Below are 19617 nucleotides of genomic sequence, written 5' to 3'. Positions count from 1 at the left end.
CTGATGGTAATTCTTCCTTAGGGTGTGTTTACTTCATTCTTGTTATCTGGGAGGTGCCTGAAGGCTATGGACCTCAGTGTGCTTTTAGGTCTGGGATTTACCAGTGCCACTGTCAAATACACTATTGCTTACAAGAACATAGAATGGGCATTTGGTCGGTCCCTTTCAACCATTACCTTTCTCCAACCATCCTCTTTTCAGCCATTATCTTGAGGTCTTTGTCAATCAATTTTTGGCTTTACCCAGTGCATTTATTCATCTCTCATCTGATGCGTGTGGCAGTATCCTTCAGTCTCCACTCAAGTGCTTGTACGGCTGCACAATAACTATTTTTACACCTATAACCTTTTCTATCTGCCCCTGCTGGTTATAACACGTGTACACTGCATGCATTAGCCTAATGATTTTTTTTAAAGCCTCTCTCTCTCTCTCTCTCGCCATATTTGTCCAAAATTTACAACTTGAAATACATGATCTGGTGAAAGCAGAGTATGATACAACTAACTGACCATGCCCCCTGCCATCCCCATTCCTGATGTCAGCAACTCACCAAACCCTTCTCTAGCGTTTCCTGCTTGTACAAGCACAGGCTGGGATTCCCTTTAGAGCTTGAAAACACAAATCCTCACAACTTTCAGTGGCATACTTTTTAACATTTGCCGAGGATACTGGGAAAAGGCATTAAATGCCGCCAGAATGAGGACAATGAGGTCAGATAAGAGCTGTGAAACATTTAATCACCCGAAACTGTACTCTGGTTGTAGACACAGGACAGAAGCAAGAACATGGTACTTAAAAAAAGAATATTGACTGTAAAATGACCAGATAACTACCTGTACGGATTATGGGTGAGGCAGGACTAATACACATCTACAGAGAAGTTTACACAATTACACAAAGTTTGAAACTTAGGGTAGGCAAATGCGTTACCCCAAACTATTGGAAGAAATTAAATTGTGTTACAGATCAAAAGAAAGCCGTCCTTGGGGACTATTTTTCTCCCCTGTGCGGGAAAAATTTGTGCTTGTTGTTTCCAGTGCTGAGCACCGGCACTTATTTTTGAGGGCCGGCGCATAGTCTTCTGCCTCAAGCATTTGCTGCAAGCAAAATACACGTTTGGGAAAGACGGAAGAAGAGAAAAACAAAAATGCGTATCGATGAGAGAAAGCAGAAAGCTACAAGAGTTAGCTGGAGGGGCGGGGAGTGGCTGTAAATGGATTGAAGAGGTCAGAGATGGCATCAGGATTACACTGCCTCAGTATTCCGTGGTCACAGATTTAATTGCAGCAACCCTGTGTTTAAGAGGGGGGCTTTGAGCACCGGCACCTTTTAAAATGTGTTGTGGGTCTACAGTCTGTATTGTAACTCCACAGGTCAGTCCTGGTTAAAAAAAAACTTTGAATTTGAGGTTTTTGTTAAAAATGAAGCACCAGGACTGTACTTCTAGGAGTCTGGCACCGGTGCTGCTGAACGGAGGTTTTGCTGAATACCAAATCCTACTAGACCTGATTCCATCGGATGCGTCCTTCGGCCACTACCTTCCACTTTCTGTTCATTCTTGAAGGTTCGTTTTCGTACCTTATTTGTCCTTTCATCATTAATTTCCTACCTCTCGTTTCCTCCCTCTTTCTCCTTTTTCTACTTTCTGTCTCTTGTGTGGGTCAAACTCTAATGATGCAAAATATGTTCCTGTGCCCTGAAATAAGTGCCACTACCTACTGCTGTCAAATACCATCTTAAATTAGGCACTGACAGAAAGAGAGACCTCAGGTGCCTCCCAGATTCACAAAGGAATGCGGCAGAATGTGTTTCTACTGCACATTCAATTCTCTTACATTCTGTGGTACAGATTTGGAGCCAATCAATGCTGACAGAACAGAACGATCCAGTGTCAGCATTACAAGCTCCTGTTCTCGCCTGCCAGTGTAAGCCACCAGTAATGAGCATAGCATTACAGTTTTACTATAGCTTTGTTACAAAAATGTAATATGAAGCACTAACATGAATGGGCCTTTTAAATCTTTACATGTCAATGCTACTATCATGGGTGCCGTGAGTGAAAGAACTGAAGCCTGCCGAGATCATCAGATCCTTGTACCACCATCCATGTGACTTATTGGAGCCAAAGAGCACTAGAACAGAGGCAGCACTCGAGGCACAGAGCAGCACTCACAGCCTGGAGCAGCATTCACAGCTTGGAGAAGCACTTTGCGGACGTGAGCAGGACTCGTGGCCTGCAGCAGCAATCGCGGCCTGGAGCAGCACTCAAGGCCTTTAGTAGCACTCCCTGGCTGGAGCAACACGTGACGCCTGGAGCAGACACTATCTACAGATACTATCAGTGAATCCATAGCTGCCAAGGTTTCAGGTTGCTATGTGGGACACTTACATTATCTCACTGTAATTATGAGTGGCATTTTAAAAACCATGAGTGACACGTTCTCGTGAGCACACATCAAGCAATGAAAAAGAGGGAAACATATAAATATCAGATATTTCACCCCTTTGAGCAACAAGAAACTCTAAGAAGATCTTAAAACAGCTGCAAAACCAGAAATAGAAAGGCACTGGAAACAAGACTTATTGTTGCACGGAGAGGGAAGGAGGCTCTGACGGGAATCAGCAGAAATCATGAATGGGGATTCCATCTTGAATGTCTTGCGGGGCCCCCGGTCGGCCGTGGTGGTGTTAAAACACTAGCAGCCAACTCAGGAGGATGCTGGTGGCAAGAGGAGGGCAGCGGGCCACTAGCTCAGCTAGCCCAGGCCACCCAGTACAACAGTGTCAGCTTTGCCAAGGTGCGCTTGCAGCAGCAGTGGAATACTCACTCTGTTACATTGTACCTAAGTGAACAGAGCCACGCCCGCCCTCTGAGGCGGCCCTGCCGAGACACACAGGCAAAATTGACGTCACAGTCAGTGAGCATCCAATCATGGCCAGAGTTATGTCTGCGCAAGGGGAGGGTGACGGGCCACCAGATCAGCTGGCCCAGGCCACCCAGTACAGCAATGTCACTCAGCCACACCGCACTGGCCCAGGGTCACAGAACTTCAATTTCCGCCTCGCCTGCAACATAAATTAATCCTGACCACCACCACAGTCCGCCTGCAGCGCCGAGCGGGAGGAGTCGTTGGAGGATTGATCAACTGCTACACCTGCAGGCCACGGCGGGCGCCGCATTATAATTTCTTGCAAATGGTGCCACAAAACTAAACGCAGCTGAGCCCGAGCTAATAAAGCCTCAAGCGCTGACAACTCAGGCCATGATTGGACGCTCACTGACTGTGACATCAGTTTTGCGCATGTGTGTCGGCTGGACCGTGGGGGGGTGGTTTGTCTCTGTACACTTAGTTAGATACATTGCAATAGAGTGAGTATTCCACTGTCGCTGCAAGTGCACCTAGAGCCAGCTCCTTGACCTTAGAGTGCCAGAAGCAGGCAGCGCACATTGAACTCAACTCAGCACTGCTCAGACAGTTGATCTGTGCATTATAGCGCTTCCTTAGCTGGAGGCGCTATAATGCATGATTTTTCATTTCAGTGCAGTGATGCGGACCACCACACTGAAATGCTTTATAATCACGCTTGATGCGTGATACTTGGCAAGGCTGTGAATCATGACCTTTGGGAAGAAAAAAACGTTACTTGTGAGTGGCATTTTGAACCTCGCTGATGTACGGCTTTATTTTTGTTAATCCAACCTTTTATTTGGTACATGAAGGGCAAATCGGTTGCCTGCCAAGTGTCAAGACAAAATGATTGAAGGGGACCAGCATAAAAAGTAAATTAGCTGAAAAGTGGGGTCAATTCACAGTGGTTATTGAAAAAGGAAATTAAATTAGGTACAAATTTGTGCTTTGGTAGCTTTGAAAAAAACAATTTATTGACCCAACTTACGAATGTTGCACTGCAGAAAGACGATAGATACTGTTTTCTGGAAATGAAATAAAACTGCAAGAGCCTAAAAAGCCCGAAACCGACAGTCAGTTAAAAAGAAAAGTTGTCAATGAGCAGGCATGATTTTTTTTTTCATTTTACCTTTCTGAGTAGTGCAGCTGCTCTTTATCTTCCATCGAGAAAATATCAACGCTGGATTGCATTTTCTCCTAAAAGCAAAAAGGTACAACTCTTAATCTTTTTTTTTTCACACAAACCATGTCAATTACAATCGGGCATTCGTTTCCAAGACTAACGTGCGTGACAATGCTGTTGGGCGCATGGTTTCTCAAATGAAATTAAACCAATTCTTTTTAGGCATTTCTTACATTACTCAAACTTCCTTTTATCGCACTGTAAATACAACATAAGCCAAAAGGCACTTAGCATAATGTGCAGCGCACTAACAGTGAGGGGCAAGCTGCGCGCCACCAGCAACATTCAAACCACCACTCCTGTAAGCTGTAGCTAGAAACAGGACCGCCACATAAACAGACGGAGCGGTGCAATTAAGGACAATTAAATCAGTATTAAATTATGCCAGATTTCCTGTGCAGCATGGTTTCAAAAGATCAGTTTCAGATGTTGCTTTTATTCATAAACTTCTGCAGTATAAATAAAACGTTGTGTGCGCTGCACACTATAAATCTTATACTTAACTTACCATACAAATTAAATTCAAACACAAACATAACCTTGAAACCTCATCCTGTAGCGGCCGCGCAGCCCACCCCAACCAGACTCTGTGCTCTTCGCTTTCTGCCCGGGAGCTCGGTGTAAAACGGAGGGCGCGGGGATTTGTCATGCAACCCCAGCCTGGCAGACGAAGTATTTACAGTACACAGCATGGAAAGAGACACGAATCAAATCGTGCAAAGGGTATGGACGTTTGTTGTTGACCTAGCGAAAGTGGGGGCAGCTCTTCAACTACCCCCACTACTTATATGTTCATCTATCAACCATGATCGCTAATAGGCGAGTGTATGTGACAAGCTACGTCACCGTCGGTCTTCCTCATCCCGGTCCTTATATATATTAAATGGGTTCTCACCCTCAGACAGTGACCTTCACTTCCATAACCGACAAGGGATCTTATTCTCCAATTTCCACACCACGGGACAGCATTTTTTCCCTTTCTATAGTGAATCCCTTCCCTTTTCCCCATAACACTGCCTTCAGCCCAACCTGTTCTTTTGTGCTCCTCCGAAGACAATGATCTGCCTTTCTGGTCATGTTGTTTCTTTTGTCTTCATTTACTCCACTTGTAGCTGCTTCATTTTGGATGTCTGCTGTTTCTGTGATGTGCTATAGTGAAGGGTTGATGCACTTCACTAGGTTCATGGTCCTCCTGGTTCATGGCCTACATCTAGAGTCATGCAGGTGGGAACACACCGACGTGCCGGGGCTACCTCACTACTGCAGGCTACATCTCCTCCTTCCATTTATTAGCATTCCACTGCAATACCAGAGAGAGGTTTGGCATGCTCACTGTGGGCTGGTCCTGCCGTGACACTGCCGCGCAGGTCTGTTTATCAGGCTGCTATGCGTGGGTCCCTGGCTGTCAAGGTCAGTTCTTGCTTTTAATGGTCACATCTGTTGTGGGTCAGTTGTTGCCCATGGCTCTTACTTGAATTCTTCCCTAACATTCACCATGTTCTGACTGGGTTTTTATTGTTGTGGTCTTCTCTGGTTCCCGATTCCTTAGGGTTTGGAGGTGTTCCCCAGCCTGGCCTCCTTCCTGCTCAAGTGTGACCTTCTGGGCTCAATCTTTGGAGAGTTTTTAGTCTTGCTCTTGCCATCTGTGCTCTTCTCCATCTTCTCCATTGTTCTAGGCCTGTACCTTTTTCTATTGTTCTAGCAGAGCTGTGTCCAGGTTGGGGGCAGGGGAGAAGTGGGTTTGCTCTTAATCCTTCTAGGTTTCCATCTGATCATCCTGGGTCACTTCAGCTGCCTTGTTTCACTTGGACCAACCATTTTTAGGGCTTCTTTGCTAGGATTGCTCTCCTGCAAGGGGTTCTTGCTCTTCTTACTAGGATTCTCTGGGTCCGGGTGGTAGTTTTGAGATATTTCTCACTTCATAGGTTTGCTTCCTTGCCTTTTTTGCTAAGCATTGCTTTGTCCTTTGTTTTTGTTGCCTAGAGCTAGGTAGAGGCCTTTGTACACCATAAAAAATGTGAGGACTAGCATGTGAACAACTGAGTAGGATGTAATGGCCTGATTACTTACTGGTAATCTTTATATTCCACTACATTGAAAAGGGCTAAAATCCTTCCTAGTTTTGGGAGTCAGTTTTTTTTTGCAGTAGGATGAGGACTTAACTCACATATTTAAAGACTAGGACTCGACTAATCATGATTATCCGTATTCAGGGCCACTGGAATTATGCAACATGGGAAGTCTAAATTATGCTTCAAGCAAAGGGAAATGATATGGTATGATGTGACAATTTGTGGCATTATTACTTCTATTATTTTGTCATTTTAATATCTTTTGATCTGATAGAGCTACACACAATTTTTTCTTAAAATCTGCAGTTATTCAAGTGTGGCAAATACGTAATTATGCAGAATAGGACCGCACTACAGAGGGGTGTGCTGTGAAAATGACTGACTGCTTCGCGGGCACCAGCTTTCCTATGCCAAGAGATAAGTGTAGATCACCAAGGGCTATTTTAAGAAATCTATCAAATAGTGCAAACCGTATGAATTGCTTATTGAATCATTATGGAACGTGCAGGGATTACTAATGGAAGCTTTATGGGTGTAGGCAAATAGTGGCAATTGGGGCATTACTTAACCAAGAAACGGAGGTGGGAACTAAAGCAATAAGAAATGTTCCAAAGAGTTAACTGGCGGACACTATGGAACCTGACCAAGGGTGCTATCGGGGGCATTAAGAAATCTTTAAGAAAATGCTTCATTTGGTTGATTAAGGACAACGTCTGATAACTGGAACCTTTTGTAATGTGGAAAAGAGTGCTAAAAGGGGCATTATCTTCTGATCAGGTACAATAGCTGGGATATCATGTAGCCTAGTAATGTGTGGCCAAATGTATATTATGTAATTGAGAATTATGTGCGAACTGTGGAACTATGAAAAACAGCAATGTGTGCATGAGGGGGGACTGTGGCATATGGCAATATTTGCTAAGGGGACATTAGGAAATGTGACAACAAATGTATATAGAAACACAAAACCCATACATATTAGCAGCGCATTATGGATACAGGCAGTAAAAGCAAACTTAATGAATTGGAATTATTCAATCTGGAAGTGCACAGTGATTTGACATTATGTGATTTAGCAAAGAGTGGAGACCTCACTGGTGCATTTTGGGATCTGAATATGAACTGTGAATTAGTGTGTAACCAGGGCATTATGTAATCTGACATAGGGTGATCTCAGGTGCACTTTGAGCCTGGGAAATAGTGATTTTTGGAATACTGTGTCATCTAGTATCATATCCGAACCTGACTATTGTTTATTCTGGCAAAGGATAATGAGAGATGACATAGAAAATCTTGCAAAGAGTATTTTTCGGGACTAGGGGATGTGGAAAAGAGTCAACTGGGACATTATGGATTCTTATAAGGGTGCAAATTAAGACATTGTGAACCCTTGGTACTATGCTTATTGGGACATTATGGAATCTGACAATCTATGCTGAAGAAAAAGATACTTAATGTTTGTAAGGAAATTTCTTGTGAATACATAATCTTCATGCAGATTTTTCATTTTATGAATATCTTCCAGGCACCAAATTGGATCAGGTATTATTAGGTAGTGCCATCAGAGTTTATCCAGCACCCTGGCTTCAGTTTCTGGTATTCTTTCCATACTTCATCAAGGTGTGCGAACCACGAAAGCAAAAATGACTGCGACAATAAAGTACCTATGTTTGCATACCATTGAGATCTTATTAATCCAGGCACTAATTCACAGGAGAGAAGGGAGTGTAGTGAGAAATCTGTAGCAATATTAGGTATCCCTCAGAAATATCATTAAGTGACAACCATATTCCATGGATCAAGAGCACCTGTGATAACAGGACAGGCAAGGAGACACGTTGGAGTGAGCTTCATTGGGTGCAATTCTTCAGAGGCAACAGATTTTAACAGCGCACCCAATGTGTGGGAGTTGTTTGGTTGAGACTTAGAGTCTGAAACAAACGCACTAAACATCAATGGATAGATCACAACAAGATACAAGGTCCAGGGCACCAAAGGACTCTCACATGGCTTGTAAATGTTGGTGGCCATTTTGGATGCATGGAGTATATTCTTTTCATCTTCTAGAGCATTATTTGCTAGATATTCAAGTTATTTAGTTGCTCCAACAGAATTGCTGTTGCCAGAGTTGGTTACAAATGCTATGACTGACATATCAAAGACTGTATTCCGGGATAGCACTGTGTTTAACAGTTTATGCGTTGATATTTGAACATTGTTATAGGAGTTTTTCTCCAAGTGTTTTACTAGGTTTTCTTCAACATATAGAAACAAGTAGTTCTCTGCATACATATATTTGCAGCAATATACAGTTATCAGCCGTATGAGCATACAGCAGTACACTATGCAAATGTTTTTTCCATAAAAACTTGTTTATCTTTTTTCAAGTCGTAACATGGTATTAAAGTACTGGATGCTTCTTGTCATAAGGTAAGGTACATTACTAATGTGTATTCCATAGGTTACAGTGGATGGAAGTGTTACGTTGGGAATCATCCAGAGCAGAGATTTAATTTACAGATCACTGAAGGTAGATACTTAGAAACAAGTATTTTAGTTCAAGTATCCCCTTGCATATATAATAGAAATTCCATTTACGTTCCAGCGACACGAAGTCTCAGAGATTCAACTTCCTACAGAGTCAAAAATACAGAGCATGTTACAAGGTATATCATAACATATTAGGGTTAGTGAACTTGAACTTAAAAGGTGAAATACATAAGGAGTTTAATATTTTTTAGATTTCAAAACCGCTGCAGTGCAGATTGAACCCAGCTGTAAGAACAGACAGATTGAAGATATCCTTGCATCCCACTCCTCTTTCCCCGGGTCTACTACTGGCCAGCACAGTACTCCCTGTATGTTGATCAGATGGTTTAGGATACGGAGACTGACATCACTCCGGCTAGATCTGGATTGCCAGGTCAGCGCAAACCCAAAAGTAACTTTTTCTTGTAATGGATATCTTCTCACATATAGCTCACCTTGTGAATAAGTCCCAAAGCAAAACCCTACGAGAGGTGGGATGGAGTAGTGCTGGTTAACCAAGGATGTTAGGCAGCACAAAGTACCCATCCTCTAATGCCCGAGTTATGAGGCAATAATGCTTAGCAAATGGAAGTAAGGGTGACCACTTGGTTGCGCAGCAATATGTCAACTACTGGTACACCTCTGGTGAGCAATATGAAAGCAGCTCTGGCCTTAGTGGAAGGGCATGAATAGAAGGTCTTTACTTGCTAAGGCTTAGCTGATCCTGATGCAAAGAATAAACCAACACAAAATGTTGATTTGTCCCTTCCTTGTCCTTCTTGGCTCTGGTGAAAACCACAAAGAGGTGGTCATCCACCCTGTACTTCCACATGTAGTCAGTGTCATGAAACAGCACATGCTTGGGATCCAAACTATGCAGCTGCTTCTACTCCTCAGTGGAAAGAGGAGGAGTAGGGAGGAAAGATAGAAGAATAATAGACTGGCCCGTTTGAAAAGCAGGTACCACTTTTGGTAGAAAAGATGTACAACAGCAAAGAATCAACATATCCAGGCAAAATAACATGAACAATGGTTGATTTGACTGGGCTTGAAGTTCTTCAGCCCTACAGACCAAAGTCATTGCCACCAAGAACACTGTCTTTAAAGTGAGCAGTCAAATCACCTATGATAGCTGTGCACCAGCTGGGTTGCCATGAGGAAAGTCAACACAAGATTCAAATCCAAATGACAATGAATGAAGAGGAAGGGAATAAATACCATGAACCTTTAAGAAAATCCACCAATAGTGCCAACTTAAACAGAGAATGGTAATCAGACACATGAAGGTAAGAAATGGCTATCAAATGACCTTTTACAGTGGTCTCAGATTGGGTCCGTGTGCAAGATACGGTGTGAACGGCTGAACATTAGAAAGGCATGAATAAAATTAATTCATGCCTGCTGACTTGTATAACTGAACGAATGTGTACCAGCAACCAGCATAAATAGATTTTGTTGCAGGTTTCTTGGTAGTCAAGATGACATCTGTAAAAACTATGTACTGAATACACAGAAATATATTCATGTTTATGACAATATTATGAAAATATAAATAGGCGCTAAACAGAACGGCACAGTGATAGTGCTGGTAACTAAAAGTGTCACAAAGTGTGCTGTGATTTTCAAAAGAACAATGTTGACTGACAACTAGTTATTTCACTCAAATCACAGATTGAGAATCAGGATTGACAACTGTAAACCTTGCTATTACAATCAAACTGTGTACCATTCGAGAGAAAGAGAAGGGGCAGAAAAATGAGTGCACATAGATTGGTGTACCCCATCCTCCTTTCGCAGTCTTGGCTGATCAGGATCAGCTGTTTTTGTTCCTCATCACCTTCAACAGGACCCTTCTTAAAAAGATTAAGCATGGAAATCTGTACAGCAGTTCCTGTGACCAACTGAACCTGGAATCATCCCAGAAAACCATTCAGATGGATGTGTATGCAAAACATCCGAGGATACTTCATGTTCAGGGGCGTGATGAAAAAATCCATACTCGGACATCCCACTCTTGAGAAGATATTGTCTAACACTATGGTGTGAAGGTGCGACTTGTGGTTTTCTTAGGAAAGGTGACTCAGAGCAACCATTCCCATCTTGAGTGTGTGGTGGTACTGTTGGACAGAATTCAAATGGTGCTCCATGCGATAAAAGAGAGGTAAACATCCCTAGCAAGACAGACCACCTGCAGTTCCAGCAGATTTATGTACAGGAGCTACACTGACATGGACCAAAGGCTCTGCATCCTGATGTTGCCCAGATGGGTAAATCCATCCAAATCCCCAATCCAAAGAGGAAGTGTCCATAGCCATGGTAGCCTGCAGATGGCTGAAGAGATGACACACCAACAGACTGGAATGGACCTTCCACAAATACAGGTATAGGAGAACTGATCTGAAGATCTGCACTTGAGCTGAGAATAACTGTTGCACCCCTTAATGGCTTTTGTCTGTCATATGACATATAAAGCCATATACCAAATATACACAGTCATCTGACAAGAAAGAAAAATCTTCATGCCGTTGGTATTCCACACTGCCCCTATGAAGGTAAGCTTCCAAATGACTAAGATAAGACGTCTGGGCACTGAACGTAAAGCCTAAACTGTGGAGAAGGGCCATAGTGCACCGATGTTACTTGACCAGCACTGGGCACCCCACTTTCATTAATTAGTCCCCCAAGTACTAAAATACATAGACTCTTGGCATCTGCAATGAAGCGGCCTTAACTGTCAGCCATTTTGTGAAAACATGTGGTGCTATCATCAGCTCAAACCGTAGGACTGTGAACTGATAGTGCGTAGATACCACAGTGAACTCTTCACTACTTGTGTTTGCATCTTGTGTACATTGTGTGCCTAATACATTTTTGTCAGTGTCAGGCTCTAGCTGACACTATTTCTGAGTCAGTCTGTTTTTCCCTGCAAATCCCTTTCATCTGAGCAAGTGTGGTACCAGCCCTGCACTACAGTGTGAAGTTCTGAGAATCGGTTTTCTAAGCTACCACATAGAAAGGTGTCTACATAGCAGATTAAGAACAAGCAAGGGCCTAGCTAGTGCTTAACACACTACTAAATGTCAGAAGTAAGGCTTGTTTTAGAAGCAATGGATTAAATGGATGGCTTGGCCCCATTTATTTAGAACAACTAAATATTTAATCAAGGGAAGATGGGGCAGAGCACGTTTAAGAAATCATACCACAAATCCAACTTTCAGAAGCATCCTTGCATAAATCCACACTTTATTCAACGAAACATACCTCAACAGAGGCCATACATATAAACAAAATACTGAGAATATTGTTTTCATGTGTCTGTTTTGGTTGTACTGGACAAAGTGACATATTTCTTAACAAGTGCATGAGATGAAAGAGAACTATGACACAAGGCATGAGACATTGTAGGTTTATATGGCCAGTGGTAGAATGGAAATTGAATGGTTTAATACTCCTGCCACTTGCTTAACTTCTTCTTTAAATTGGTAAACACTTGAAGTTTTACTTAGATCATAACTTTAACCTGTATGCGGAGATCAGTGTAGTGACACAATGAGTCATCTTTCAAAAGGTCTCTCCCTACAGAAGCAACTGTTCCTCTAACAATCTTCTGATGACCATTCAAGCACCCAGCATCATAAGCTGCAGAGATAGACATACTGGTGTCCAGGCTCCCAAGCTATGGACCGATCTACAGGGCCGGCTTTAGCGCTGATGACGCCTGGGGTGACAATGTTTGTTGGCGCCTCCCCCAATGATCACCTTCGCCACAGATTCCCTCACTACCACACTTTAACAGTGCCCTCAAGTCTCCATAACCACTCTCTCAATTAGATGCATTTAATTAGTTAACTAGCTCCACTCATACCAGTGTAGGGTGTCAGAACATATTACATCACACTCACACACACATTACAAAGAGACAATCAATCAAATGTATAAAACACTGTATAGGAATTGTTACATACGACAGAGGACTACAAAGTGTAGGAGTCACGTCATCCATACTGGTAGGCAGTATAGTTTAAGAGTGCTTGATCTGGAGAGCGCAAAGTCAGAATTTAAAAAGTACCAACAGGGCTGCGGATTGTCTTTACCAACAATAATTGATTTCTACCCCAATGAACCTTTTTTGCAGAATTAGGATAATGAAAGACTGGGGAAAACTACCATAAAGCTGTAAGCTATACCTTGCGGTTTCCTTGCAGACTTTTGATGACAATTTCTAGCTCAATGTTCTATCATAATGATTTTAACTGATAACCTGCAAGTAACTAAAGGATATCTCCAACAAAAGCAGTAATCCACTGATCTACACACAATATATGCACTTTGTGATTTGCACGGTACACGTTCTTAGCCGCAAGCAGATTAGCCCTCTGCATTACCTTATGATGAGGTCCATTATTCACCGGAGTTATCTCAACCTTTTAATTGTTGAAGGTTGATGGAGGCAATGAAAGCAGCAGCAGGCGCTTTTAAAATCATAAGATACTTGCGAACACGACGCCCCCATCCGAAGTCAACACACGGGGCAGGGGCACCAGTCGTGCCGCCCTAAAGCCAACCCTGCCAATCTGCATATTCAACTAATGACTCTCCTGTCCTTGTAGGTGGAGTCAAAAGCAGGCGGCCCACCTCCAGGGCTGAGCCTATGCCTTGAGGTAATGTTCCACACAGTGTGAGTACTGCAAACTACAAAAATCAAGAAATGCAACAAATATAGGAAATGCAGGACGAGCCTGTGGTATTGTGATGGTCACCGCTAAGTTACCTTCATTTCTTTCAGATAGATAATAACCATTTGCAAAGATGTTTAGTGTGTTTAGTGGGGGAAGAGCCAGATACAAAAAACTTAGGTTTCTGTTTGTTTATTTGTAATTTGCCCCCTTTCTGGTGTATTGCTTACACCAAGGCTAAGCCATTTGCTCCTCTTTGTCCATAGCGGGCATGAGCCATGGGAAATGACAGACGAACCAGAATAGAGAAAAACCGCAGACCTGCACAACCTTCCGGTCATAAGATTGGCTTGTCGGAGTAAGACTCGGGTTGTCAGCCATGTGAGAGTGAAAATGAGCAACCTACCATTTGGCTATAGTAACATCTATTTGTCACAGTGCTATAGAGACTGACACTAAACACAATCAAAGCAGGTTATCGATGCACATCTGTGAATTTATACCCCTAGAGAGGTACCACGCACTGTTTTTATTTAGTGCACACTTGGCCCAAGAGCCCCACAGGCTTCAGATTATGTTGCACAGGGAGATTAAGTGATCCACCCAGAATTACTGGATATTGAGCCAACACCAGGAGCTGGTTCCCCAGTTCCAAAGTCGGCAGCTCTGGCGGTTAGGCCACATCTCCAGGTATTGGGTTGGGAGTTAAAGGGATGTGCACTGGTGTAGTGTGGTGTTGAGTTTTGAGGTGTATTTTGAAGTGACGTTGTGTAGTTGGTGCTTTACTTGGTGTTGGAGGCGTAGGATAGAGTGGTGTGTTGAAATTATGTGAAAAAATGTAATGTGATGGTGTGTGATGAGCTGTATTGTGGTGTGGATTTAGTAGGATCTGGATGGGATGTGCACTATGGTATGGAATATTAGGATGATGAAGCATCGAGCAGTGCCCAATATTGTGGTGTGAAGTCATCATGGATATGTATTGTAGCATGTCATGGTATTGCGCTGCATAGTGTGCTATGATACAGCATCACTTATGCAGAACACTGTGATGTAGTGTCATTTGGAAGTAAATTTGACAATAGGTTTAACTGAGTTCGATATGGTATGCAGTCTTGTGGTAGCATACTACACTGATTAGAGATAAATTGACTGCATGTGGGGGGCTTGTGTATGATGTAAAAGGGTGCGTTATGTTGTGATGTGGTGTTTAATGTGTTATGGTGTGTTTCTGCGTGGTAAGCTAACATTTCACAAATTCAGAAAACTAAAACTTGAACAGAAGTCAATTTACTTCAATTCAAACATGGTCTTAGCTACACATTTATACAGGAAAGGAGAAACTCGCTGCTAACTACGATTCGTGCAATAGTTTTTAATGCACTTACTTGTCTACAAATGCTTCTTCACTCTTGAAGGTCAAAGAGAAGTTCCTCACAGGCTTAGTAGCAGAATCTTGTCTTTAACAACATTTGGAATTAATCCCACAGCAGAGCAGTAATTGGGACCATGTCTCTTTATCATTGGCAGTGGGACGCGTCCAATCGAAGCTGGAACGCCTCCAGGTGCATCTTATCTAGCTCCTTGAGGTTGCCCAATTAGAATGGTGGCCGCACCTTCGGGTGCGTGAGAGCTACATAGATGCCAAAATAATGCACAGCTTGCTGCATTATTTACCACCACAAGCCTAAAGTTAGATCAGGGTGCCCTAGCCGCTGATTTGTAGAGAATTCATAATTAAATTACTCATGAATGTTGTCGAGGGCCAGGTTGGCCCTAGAGGCAAACATGTCCTCGTGATTGAATTATTACTCGAAAAAAACTCAAGGTCTTGAGGCACAATTACAATCCTGATGCATTGAATGTTATTGTGACTGAATGCAGATTCGTTTATAAACACAGCACATACTTGGAGGGGAGCCCTTTGATGGATGTTGGGGATGTAACTGTGACCTCTATGTTGACGCATGTAACGCAGTTATTACAAGTATCAAACTACTGATATTAGGAATCTACGGTATGTTTTGCATTAGCCCAGATACCACTATGCACACACAACACACACACACAATATTCACGGAAACAAACAGTTAAAAACTGATATGGTTCTGGCTCAAAGGTGCAAGGCCACTAAAATTCCCCAGCTATCGTATGCAACACACACCATAACTTATGTCACACACCATGTTTATCTCTGGGGTGCCCCCTACATTATTTTTAGATTTTTATGTCTATTGCTTCAATACCTTTTTGCCAGTGCCATTGCGAAATGGGTGTTTTGTCGATTGTGGGCGACACGAGGTATAGCAAGTGTGCACTTCATATCACAACTGAAGAATTTTGTTATTTTTTTGTGATTAGGTTGGAGCTACAACTCGAGTTTTTGAGAACGCCAAGGAGTTCTGGGACCACCTGCATGACCCATATGAGTGTGGTTGGTGGGCCTGGTCTGTAGCATGTGGATGTTTCTTCAGCAGTGGTCTCCTTCATTTTTTATTGGTTTTTGCAGTTTTCTAAATCACCAGCATGATCAAATGGGTATCAGAGCAAATTACATAAGAACACTTAAATCCATATGCAAACACTAATTCAAAGTTCAAATAACAAAATTGCCCAATTCCTTGTTACATGTAAAATTACTTTGAGGAAATGGAGGGAATTTATTACAGTTCTCTTTATCAAGTCCTGAAAATCTGACAGTCATCAACAGCAGGCATTCTAGAAGGGCAGTCATTATTTCTTCTGTCATTTAGACTAAGAATGCCTTGACGCGGTAATTGACAGGTAGCTATCTAGTAACTTTTAGGATCCGGTATCCAGACATGGTAGGCTCCATGGGATACACAGCGAAAGACGCAGGGCAGGGCACGATGCAAGATCCTTATTGATCCTGTGGCGGAACTCTAAGCATGACCACTGGTGTGCCAGCAATCTTCTGCCCTACGCAAGGGGGCCCAACAAGCAGCAGCCAGCTCAGTTCCAGTAGCAAACAAACAATCTATGCACAGGCCACCTCAACTCGCATCTGCTCCATCCTGTCTCTCAGTTGGTTCTCGACCCAGTACTGTCACACAACTCCTCCCATCCTTGTAGGGAGCGCTTGTGTGATAAATGAAATAACCCATATGATAATCATCAGCTGTGAGTTTTCCTAGTTGAGGTGTTCCAGCTAAGGATGGGAGTGGGTCTTGTGGTACTTCACTGAAGACATGCTGCATGACAGGGCAGTGATGTCTGACACTGATGTTTCCGACTAAACACTCCTATGAGTTGGCGTTTTTAGCGTAGAGCTTGTGTCTAGTTTTTTGTTTTGTTTCAGATGGCTTTTTTCCTGATCCTCATCCCTACTTGTCGCTCTGTCTACCTGTCCATGCGTCTGCTTGAAGCCCTCGTTCTAAATCCTCACTGTTGCAAGCTCCCTAGTCTCAATGTCTTCATGTCTCTTATTCACTTTTTTCTTTGTTCTCGTTTTACCTTTGACCCAAAACCTGTCTGTTTGCTTGCTTATTTTAATGTAAGGTATAAGTAATCTTTATCCAGTCTGTACTAACAACTCTTTTCCACGTGTCTCCTTCATCATATACCAACCTGTCTCTGCACCACCCTCTCCGCTTGTCTCTCAGCCCCACTGCCTCAACATCTTCCTTAAACGAGTATCTGCTTGTCCATCTATCTGATTTCTTGCCTGTATTCCTGTGCCTTGTCCTACTATCTTTTTTCGTGCCCCAACTGCCTCCCTGCGTTAGTGCACTTCTGTTCAAAGTGCAACTCCAACATGCTTCCCCAACCTTATGTGTCCTAGTGACTTCATATCAAAATGCCCCCAGTATCCTAATGCTTCTATCCGAATTCTTCGCTGACACTACTGGTTCACATAAAGTGTTCATGATATCATTTCCCACGTCTGTTTCCTGTTCCAGACCCCTCAAGATCCTTAGTCCATGTCAACAAGACCTTATATTACCTAACCATGTATTTCTGTTCCCAGGTGGGTCCATTACTCAACTGCCCTGCAACTTTCCTATATCTGTGACTGCGTGTCTCCCTCTTCACAAGCCTCCTCGTCTCCAGATTCTATGGCCCAAACACGTTATGTCCTGTTACAAAAGCCATATGCCACAACTGGAACCAGCACTAACCCTCTGTAACTGGTCAACTTGATTTATTTTTTTAACCAGGATGATTCCCCCAAAACTTCTCTCTAAAATTATCGCACACATTTCACTTGTTTCAATTTCACTGTGAACCATGCACTCTATGTTCAGAATTAATTTACATCCTTCTCCACACTGTACTTATCGAATCCAGATTGAAAGTGATAAAACTAAGTGGAAAACGTTAGTGAGACAATATATACGTTTAATAAATGGAAAATTCAAAAAGAGAGAGAATGCTTACTTAAAATGGACTGCACATTTAAACATTGTTATTTTTACTTCATTACATTGGGAAATCTACCCTTTAATCCAAAAGCTAGCAGTAGACCTGACATTCTTAGTGTGGATGTCCCCCAGACTTTTTGCCTTCACCCCTCTTGTTTGCTGAACTTGTTTTTGTTGGCTTTAGAACTCTGCACACTTTACCACTGCTAACCAGTGCTAAAGTGCTTCCAATCTCTCCTTTAAACAAGGTAAAATTGGCTTACACCTAATTGGCACATTTAAGTAACTTGTGAGTCCCTTGTAAAGGGGGACTGCATGTACACAGGGCCTGTAAATTAAATGCTACTAGTGGTAGTGCAGTACTAATTGTGCCACCCTCTCCAGTAACCTTTTAAACATGCCTTAGGTCTGCCATTGTAGCTTTTGTTTGCAGTTTTAAACTGCCATTTCAACCTGGCAAAATAAATGTTTGCCAGGCCTAAACCTTCATTTTTAATACATACAAGTCACCCCTAGGGTAGACCCTAAACAGTCCTTAGGACAGGGGGCATTGTATTTAAAAAGTTGGACTTGTACTTTTAAGTTTTACAGGTCTTGGTAGTGAAAAACTCTCAAACTTGTTTTTCGCTACTGCAGGGCCTACCTATCCCATAGGATAACACTGGGTTACCTTATTATATTTAATAAGTGATAACTCTTGATTGGGAGCAGGTAGGAAAGTTGTGTTTAGTGTCTGAGGATTTGTAATTTTAAATTCCGATTTTATGTCATGATTCTGAAAATGGCACTTTTAGAAAGTTGAGATTTTCTTGCCATAACCATTTGGTCCTTGCAGCCTGTTCCTGGGTCACATGACTAGGTGTAGTTGGCCTTTGTGTATTCCTCTCAGAGGGTATCAGCATAGAGGTTCTGGATATTGGCAGGATGGGCAACTCTGGCTTAATGACGGGGTGGAGCTGTCACCTACCACACTTACACTTCAGAAGCATTGGCACAGCACACTCACAAAGGACTTCGCAACAGCCTAATGTGCCCCCGACTGACTGGAACCAAGGCATGGAGGCAGAAAATTTCAGACACCTCTGTAAGGGGGAAAACTCCTGAAGCTTCTTTCATTTCAAAGTGGTTACCAGGTATAAATATTGGACCCTCATACCCCATTCTTCAGACCACTTCTAGACCAGTGGAAGACTCAAAAGGAAAGCTCTGCTGCCTTTCTGTTTGGCTGCAAGAAGGAATTCCTTTTGCTCTGTTGCCTGAGGAAGATGGACTGGACCTGCAGCTTGAACCCAGGACCACCAGAGTGATTCAAAGGGCTCCAAAACCCTGCAACTGGACTCTGCCTACCATGAGTCCTAACACCCCCAAGTGGTGCCTCTTCAGTCCTAGACTCTTGGAGTGGGGATAAAGGTGCTCTGCAAGTCCAGCTTTGATCTCAATCAGAGCAGACGCAGTCTGATGCAATTCGACACAGCCCTCACAGCTCCCCACTGGAACGGCACTGAGTGATGCGATTTGACACAGACCTTGCCTCATAGCCACTCACAGCTCTTCATCAAAAGTGATGCAGTGTGACGCAGAACCCTGCATCGCTTCTCAGAACCACAGCTGCGCAGCACAACAATCCACATCCAGGACAAAAGGCAGAATTCTCAACAGGCCTAACCTGGTCCCTGTAGCCGGCCTGTGCTCCATCAAGGTCGGCCTGAACTTGTGACTTTGTCCTGGTCTGGGGCAATCAGTTAACCACAGTTAGCGTGTTGTGCTTCTAGGCACTATTTTTACCTAGACCTTTAACAGTGTATAGCTTTGGTTTTACTGACTAGATTTGTGTCATTTGTGTATCAAATAATTTATTAAATTTTG

The 19617-nt window shown here is 42.9% G+C and overlaps 1 protein-coding gene across 15 annotated transcripts in view; it reads right to left on the bottom strand.

Annotated features, from left to right (window-relative positions):
• The window catches only part of BNC2 (basonuclin zinc finger protein 2), a 1044043-nt gene that overhangs the window by 558387 nt on the left and 466039 nt on the right, over window positions 1-19617 (bottom strand). For all 15 annotated transcript variants that reach the window (XM_069239536.1, XM_069239525.1, XM_069239544.1 and 12 more), the window contains one exon: window positions 4039-4106. The gene's annotated coding sequence lies outside the window, so the exon portion shown is untranslated. The remainder of the gene's footprint in view (window positions 1-4038; window positions 4107-19617) is intronic.

The sequence above is a fragment of the Pleurodeles waltl genome, chromosome 1_2 (genome assembly GCF_031143425.1).
Source record: "Pleurodeles waltl isolate 20211129_DDA chromosome 1_2, aPleWal1.hap1.20221129, whole genome shotgun sequence".
Classification (NCBI taxonomy): Eukaryota; Metazoa; Chordata; class Amphibia; order Caudata; family Salamandridae; genus Pleurodeles; species Pleurodeles waltl.
Note: the sequence above shows the minus strand (reverse complement) of the source record. Positions and strands in the feature narration are given on the sequence as shown.